The sequence below is a fragment of the Passer domesticus genome, chromosome 12 (genome assembly GCF_036417665.1).
Source record: "Passer domesticus isolate bPasDom1 chromosome 12, bPasDom1.hap1, whole genome shotgun sequence".
Lineage (NCBI taxonomy): Eukaryota > Metazoa > Chordata > Aves > Passeriformes > Passeridae > Passer > Passer domesticus.
The window spans coordinates 13,601,031-13,608,854 of record NC_087485.1 but is presented as its reverse complement, the minus strand read 5'-3'; the positions used below and the strand labels follow the sequence as shown (position 1 = coordinate 13,608,854).

At 38.5% G+C, this 7,824-nt stretch overlaps 1 long non-coding RNA gene across 1 annotated transcript; it reads right to left on the bottom strand.

The window, feature by feature from the left end:
* Positions 1–3,514: 3,514 nt before the first annotated feature.
* Positions 3,515–7,283, bottom strand: LOC135279506 (uncharacterized). The gene is made up of 3 exons (XR_010346732.1): positions 7,129–7,283; positions 4,519–4,642; positions 3,515–3,590 (listed from the first exon to the last, which is right to left on the bottom strand). It is a non-coding gene; the product is annotated as an uncharacterized LOC135279506 (long non-coding RNA).
* Positions 7,284–7,824: the final 541 nt, after the last annotated feature.

Here is a 7,824-nt window from a genome sequence, read left to right as displayed (position 1 = left end):
TCCTTTTTTTTGGACTCTGAGTATTTTTAAAACATCAAATAGCATAACTTAACGGGATGAGGGAAGCTGTGAAAGGTGATACCTGTAAATGGGAGCACAGCTAGGAAAAGGAATCTCAAGGAGAACAGAAGAGAGATAAAGCTCAGAAAAATAAAATGAAAATGCTGTTCCCAAACAAGCCATGGGCTGTCCTGGGGCTCACAGCATATTTTTCTGGGTTGTGGGGAAGTCACATCCTAAACTCCTGTTTGCTGAGTCCCCACAGAATCCAAACCAGGAGTGAGACAGAGCTTCTCTGATTATGCAGGAGCACCAGCTGAAGCTTATCTCCATGGATGGGAAATTCACCTTATCTTTCACCAGCGTGCATTTTCTCAAGTTGTGCAGGAATTACCTGCTGCTAATCACACCTGTAAGCTGCCAGGCTTGGCAAAATTCACATCCATCACCTGCTGTCTTTTGGTTGCTACCATATCAAGTAAATACTTTCTAGCACCCCATGGTGCTGCTGGGGTATAATTGTGCTGCTTATTAATTTTGAGACTTTCATATTCTGTCAAATGCAGCTGAAACAGGTTTGCAAGCAGAGCTGGCCATGGAGGAAAACAAAGAATGGCACAGACAGCATTGTTTAATAGTGTTCAGACAAAATATTTCGAGGTATACTGTAAAAATTGTAAGGACTACACATCCTCAGAAATCTTGAGCTGCACAATTTTAAACAATTTAGCATATATATGCTAGAGTGAGCAAAGATGCAGCCACCTGATCATGTACATGTTTTTAAAACTAATTTAAATGTATACATTAACACTTTCAGTGGGGTATTGCTAGCTCAAAATCCACCTGTGATATTCAAAATACTTCCAGGTTTTCTAAAAATCTTTATTAACCATCTCCCTAGCAGTACTAAAATGCTGCAGAATAACTTAGAATGCATCACCCTTTTGAGTGGAAATTGAAACTGGACCACCGCAGAATTCCACAGACAACAGTCATAGTCACTCAGAGCAAGTCCCTTTTAGATCATGAAGAGAGAGAAATCACCCACACATAACCTAGAGAGGAAAAAATTCTAAACACTACTACAATTATTGAGACACTGATTGGCCATTTCATTAAAAATGTATTACAGACAAATTGGCTTTTTACTAATTTGCTTCAGCTTTCCTAGAACTCACGCCTGTCTCTTCAAGGTAAGTCATCTTTCATTCCAATGCCAAATGCTGGATGGAAGGTGCTGAGATTCATTGCTTTTTCTGAAAATAGCCCTTCTGATCTTGCCTTAGCTGCCCACAGTGCTGTCAGTGTGTTTGCATAATGCAAGCTCAGCAGTAAATGGATTCCTGACTGAAAAGTGTAACATTTTAATGTCTGTGGAATTTGCTGCAAAGAAAGCAAGTTGTGCCTGGGACAGGCTTCACTTGAACAGCTGAGTAATTTGAGCAGGAGTTTAAAAAGACCACTCTAAATATCCCCTTAAAGTCATCAGTACAACTAAAACTGTGCATGCCCAGAGGCAGCCTGAGCTAAGGGGAAAGAGAGCCCCAAACCTGCACCAGTGCTCTTCCCATGCACGTGAGAGAGAACCACAGCTGGATTTGGGAGACCATGGGGACAGCAGACACAAGTGAGGTGAGCTGCTGAGCCCTGGCCTCTGCTCCCTGCCCGGCTGGGAGCTGCCAGTGCTTGGTTCAGGGTCAGCTCAGGGAGGAGCTGCCTTTGGCAGGGCTGGTCTCCAGACCTTGGTGACTTTTGTTCCTGTGAGGAAGATAACCACCAGCAGGAGTGGACTTGCCCTCATCAAGATTTAACCACCTTGTCCCCATTAGAGCTCCAATGCTCTAAACTCAGAGCTCAGCTTCTTCCCAACACCTCAGCAAAGAGTTTTCAGAAAAAAAAATTCTGAGGATCAAAATTACATTCTTCTCATCATGATACAGGGAAGTTCTTGCCACAGGAAACTCTTTGATGCCTCTAGTGAAGAGGCACTTGCCCTGAAATCAAGCCACACAGATTGCTCAGGAAAAATGGACACAGGACTCCAGCTGAGACATTCCTTTGCTGTCTATGAAAATATTAACATATTCTAATAACCTACTACTTTTAAAAGAACATGGTAATGATGAGCAGTATAACCACTGAGACTTCAAAGTTGAGGCGAAGGGCTAATATCCACTCACTGGCAGAGGGCTTTGAGCTTGCTGTAAGTGCAAATTGTGGTTCCTTTCCCCACATAGCTCCTATGTCTCAGTACTGGAGGATTTTTTAAAAAGAAATTTGCAGAAAATTGTAAGTAAGTACTTCAGACCCATATTCTGTTGTGCATCCTTGTAAAAAGAAAAGAGAAAAATAAGATGTTATTCTTTTTCTGCCTAAGCTTTTGAAGGACATGGTTAACTGAATAAAATACTAAAAATAAACACTTGGATCCTCTGACCCGAGCTTATGTAAGAGATTAAATAATGCTGCATTTTATGTAAAGATTCCTATAGGAACACCAGAGAACTGAATATCCACATGTTGTTGACCATAGAATTTTAAGCAGTGTTTTTAATGAGTGAGTCAAACTTACAAGGTAGAGAAATGTAAGAGGATTTGAAGGGCAAGTGCATAAGCATGTCTGAAGGAAAGTCATTAATAGCATAAAATATTCGTCATAATAGCCTGATAAATGAGCTTTCATACATCCTCCTCAAGATTCACACCATTTCAATATGCCTTTTTTTAATTACCAAATGTAAATGAATTGACCTTGAACATAACTTGAGTGCTGGCTCATGATTCTTTACACGAAGTCTCAGTTCATTCAGCCATGCCAGTGGAGTAAATTTACAGTAATTTTCCCTCTAATGCACCAGTCAGCAGAGGAAGGTAAGGGTTTTTGCACAGCAATGTTCCTGCCAGCCAGCTGAGGATACCTTCTACTTTCTGCTTGCAGCCTGTGGATGACTATTCTAGATACGTGTGAGCATCAGAAATGCACATTAAAATTAATTTTGTAGAGAAAATAAAGAGGAAAACTTGCAAAGAACCTTCAAAAATAACTGCATTTTGCTTTGTTGAGCTACACCTTCCTCTTTTGCCACAGTAAATTTGTAATCAGGTAGGATTTATTTACCTTGGTACTTGGATGTTCTGTCAGTGGCATAGTCCCAGACAGAAACTGGGTTGTTGTCCTTCAGACTTAGACCCCATCAGAAGTTGTAACATTACACTCACACCAATGACTGAGAATTCAATTCTGCATCAGTTTGGAAAAGCAACTTCTTTTCCCAATGTCCTTTTTATATTTCCACTTCAGATATTTTCCAGTCATTATATTTCTGCTGCCTGAACTTAGAACTATTTGTGATGCCTTCCCTCACTTCAGAGTAATGCCACAAAATTCAATGCACCTGGGAAATTAATTTCTTCAGATGAACACAGGGTTCATCTTCATACCCACACAATGTGCCAGACATAGAAAGGCCCACACCTTCATAAAAAATTACCTTCATCAGGTCAGAATTGGCTTGTCTTGACCAGAAATCAATCTTCGGTGGCCCTTGTGGCTCAGCGTCCCCTGTTTCCAAAAAACACTTCTCACTCTATAAGAATAAAAATTGTCCAACACAGAAAGAGAAACGTGCAAACTTTTAGAAAAAGAAATCAAAATACCCCAGAAAAGTTTACATGTTTAGGTGTTTATAGAAAAGTGTGTATATTATCGAATTAGAATAAACAGAATAATAATGAGATCATTGCAAACATGTCACTTTGCATTCAATAACTGTGGCCTATTGCAAATGCTCTTGAAATACCCTCTTCTAATTTGCTGGTGGTGTGAATTTGGGTTTGGAACAGGGCCATATCTCTTTTCATTATGAAGCAATTTTCTAATCCTCTGCATTTATTACAGCTGTAGTTCTGACAGTCTATACCTAACCTTGATTATCATTTGATGTTTGTACAATGCTAACTGGAATCTTCTGCATGAAACTGCCACAACCATCACACCTAACAATGCTTAATTCTGCAAGAGAATTCTTGCTTCTTGTCTCCATTTTCCTTAAATTTTGAAATTTACTGCATAAAGAGAGACAGGTAGGGAGACACACAGGAGAACCATCCAAGAAGTAAATGAGAAAAGGGACCTGTCAGCTGTAATTACTGTGTAGATGAAATATAGAGCTTGTCTCAGTAATTCACACCCACACACCATTTGTGTTTGGGGTATTTTAAGAAAACAGCAGGCTTCTGTTTATATTTCTTATGACAAATGTAATGTCTTATTTAAGGCTCCTCCTTTTCCAATTAATTCAGAGTCAGAAAACTAACCTAAACTATTGTCTTACAGATTTTATTTTTAGAGCTTCAGCTCACATCTCATTTTTCAGTAAAGTTTTATGACATGTGTGACATTTCAGCATCACTATGTTATCTCTCCAGCTTCAACATTCTTTTCTTCTAGATTTCATTATGAGTCATAGTTCATTCATTATTCTCTGCTACTTCATTTAAGGTGCTCTTACCCACCATGATTTCCTGATGTGCTGGACTGAAATATTCCAATCCATCTGATACGTGCCTTATGTAGCCTGCTTGGGTTGCTTCTTTGAAATTTGTGTTTTTTCTTAAAAGTGAACAGATTAAATTGCTGCTACATGAACAAAACAAAATGCTGGTAATCAGTACAAGTAAAAAGGCAAAAATACATAAGGAAAATCAGACAGAGTAAGTGATATGGGGAAGATGGAAAGAAAAAGCAAGTTTTCTGATGACAGTGGACTTCATGGAAATGAAACTGAATGCTCCTTTTGTGAGAGTCCTGCAGGTCAGAGACAGAACTGGCTTGCAAAATCCACTTGCCATGGATTTAACCAACATTTTTGAATACAATTTGATTTCTGTGAAAGGAAGAACATTTTTAACAACTTTTCCACTACACTAGCAGCATCCTTTCCAACATATCACTCTTTTCTGTTGCATACTGCCAGGATCGTCTGTTCTAGTTCTGTTCTCCATTCCTCATTCATCTCTTGCCTCGCAGTTACAGTCTGCCCCTTCATCCATGAAGAATGAAATCATGTCTATCCTGGTGGTGTATTGACAGATCAGGCAGCCTAGAAATGAATTGGTTGTATTTTGAGTCAGAAAAACCAAAGGTTTTATCACTCTGGGGTCCAGATGCCCAGAGGGAAGAGATTTTAGTTGATGATCAGATGATAAGGAATCCATGGAAAGTCAAGTGTGCACCTGCAGTGGGTGTCTAGTCTATACTGAATTTTTATCAAAATAATGCTGGAAAAGGTAAAAAAAAATATTTTTGTTGTTATTTGGTGTTGGTTTAAAATTGCAAGAAGAATATTCTCAGGAACACATGAAGTGGAATAGCATTAGTCTATAAGCATCTGTTTCAAAGCCAAAGTGCTGCCACTCCTTAGGACACACTCCTCTGTGATATCTCTTCAAATAGATTGCAAACCTACATTCACACCCTCTGGCAACTGATGGGACCAAGCATCAGGACATACTCCAGTCTCCGTTTTCAGGCTGACATAGCAGCCCTTGCATTTCTGCACACAGTCACAGCTCTGAGTATTTCTTTCTCTTTTTCATTATTTAATGTCAGTTAAAATATAGATATACTAATATATTATAAACATTTTTACATTAAATACATTTTCCTAATACAAGTGTATTATATATTACATGCCTGATAAATTGGCTCTTTGAAAGAAATGATCACTCCTTGCATTATAATAAATACTCTATAAATACTAGAAAAAAATCTACTGCTTTTATTCTCTGTAATAAGATGATCCGTTTCCTGGTATGCTAAATATCCTGAGAAATGGCTAGTTAAGTTTTTTTTTTGCTTATTTGGGAAGCAATGGATGTAATACAAAATTAAAGTTGTTTTTACATGACAGGGTACTCAAAAATCATTTTGAACATAAAGTCATAATTTCTCAGTTCATTAGCTTTTCAAACGTATCAAAATTGCCAGTACCAAACAAATGTTCCCTCCTTAATGTGATCAATTTTTAGTATTTCTGTATGTTGCATAGTAAAACAACAGTTTCAAATTAAGAGTTGCTTTGAAATGTGAAAACTAAGCAATTCATGCTTTAAAAACTGATGGTTTTTATTGGAGGATTCTTACATTTTTATTTTTATTTTTTTAGGGACAGTTTGTCAAAATCTACAAAGATCTAGATCAGTAAACCTGCCTGCTTTACCAGAAATATTAACTATTTGCATATACTTCACTGAGTGCAATTCATGAGGAACTCAGAGGACTCATCCTAAAATTACTAGCGAAGGTTTATAAATCCATTTCATGCTGCTTTATTGTTAAGCATTATTCTTTTGTTTCATCCATTTATGGCAAACTGGTGCAAACTGAAATACTTCTTTATAAAAATATGAATAAAGACACATTGCTGCTAGCAAGCCCTGGTATAGTTTTGCAGAGTTCTGTAGATTATTTTAAGTGAGCACCAAACCATGATTTGCAAACATACAGGTTTGTGTCTGAAAGAGCAGCAAGTACAAAGTCAAAGCAGAGTGCTATGCAATACTCCTTTGGCCTCTCACACTTCCTTAAATTGATGGGATGATTTTAGTCCCTTGTGGATCTGACCTCCAGCATGCAGCTGGAAATCTCCCAGGCCATGAATACCATCCTTGCTGCTCTAGACAATTTTAATTTCTGCCTGTGTCAGTCTGAAGTAAGGAGCCCTCCTGCTCCATCACCAAAGGAAAACACACGGATCTTTCTTCAGGCACCTGCTTCAAGCTCCAGACTTTATGCAGAGGACTCACAAATATCAGTGGCCACCCTGCCCTTCTGAGATACTGTTAAAGCTCACATACCAAAAATATAGAACAATCCTGTACTACATGATCCACAAGTGAACCAAAGGAAACTCTCTTATATCAAAAGGAATTTACAATATCTTACTGGACAGAAAATAAACCAAGCAGAGTGACAAAACTCTGAACAGTATGGCAGGGGATGAAACAGCCACTAAATTACTGAAATCCATCACAGCTGTGGGAATGGAAGTCATGGATCTGAAACTCCAATGGAACTAGATTCCATAGTACCCCAACAGAAATATTGGGACTTTATGTACCCACCTAGGGTGTTTCTTTTTTTACTTCATTTTTCTGTACATGGAGGGACTGCTGAATCTTGAGACTTCAGCTCAACAAATCCCTGATGCCAGGACTGGGGTGGTTTTTAATGGATGGGCTGGAGTTCCATGCAGCTGTTCTGTGCTTTCCTCTTGTACAAAGCTGAGAAGGGAAGAGAGGCATCAACCCATGGCAGTCAGCACCAAACCTGCACTGCCAACACCAACCCTGACTGGGGTCATGCCAGAATTATTGTGGGACCCTCTGAATGAAAATACAGTTACATATTCATTTATAAACTATACAGAAACCAAGAAATACTAATCTTAAAGCAAATACAAAAAGCCCTACTTATGTGTGAAATACCAAAGAGCCATTAGATTTGGCCCTCACCTTTTCTTGTTTTGTGCTGTAGGGCGCTAAAATATTTGACCTGCTCAGGTGTCTGTGACTCTGAGTGAAATACCATCTGTATTTCATGACCATTCAGTAAATAACTTCTGGCAATGCAGTTAAAAGGAGTCATAAACTGTGTGATTTATTTGATAATGGAATCCTGTTCTCCTTTGCAAACCCAGACTTTGATTTATCTGCACAGAATTTTTACCAGCATATACAGAGGAGATTGATCATATTTCAAACATACTCTGAGGAAAACTGGAGTGGGGCACTTAAGAAGAAACTTAAATTAGAAACTCA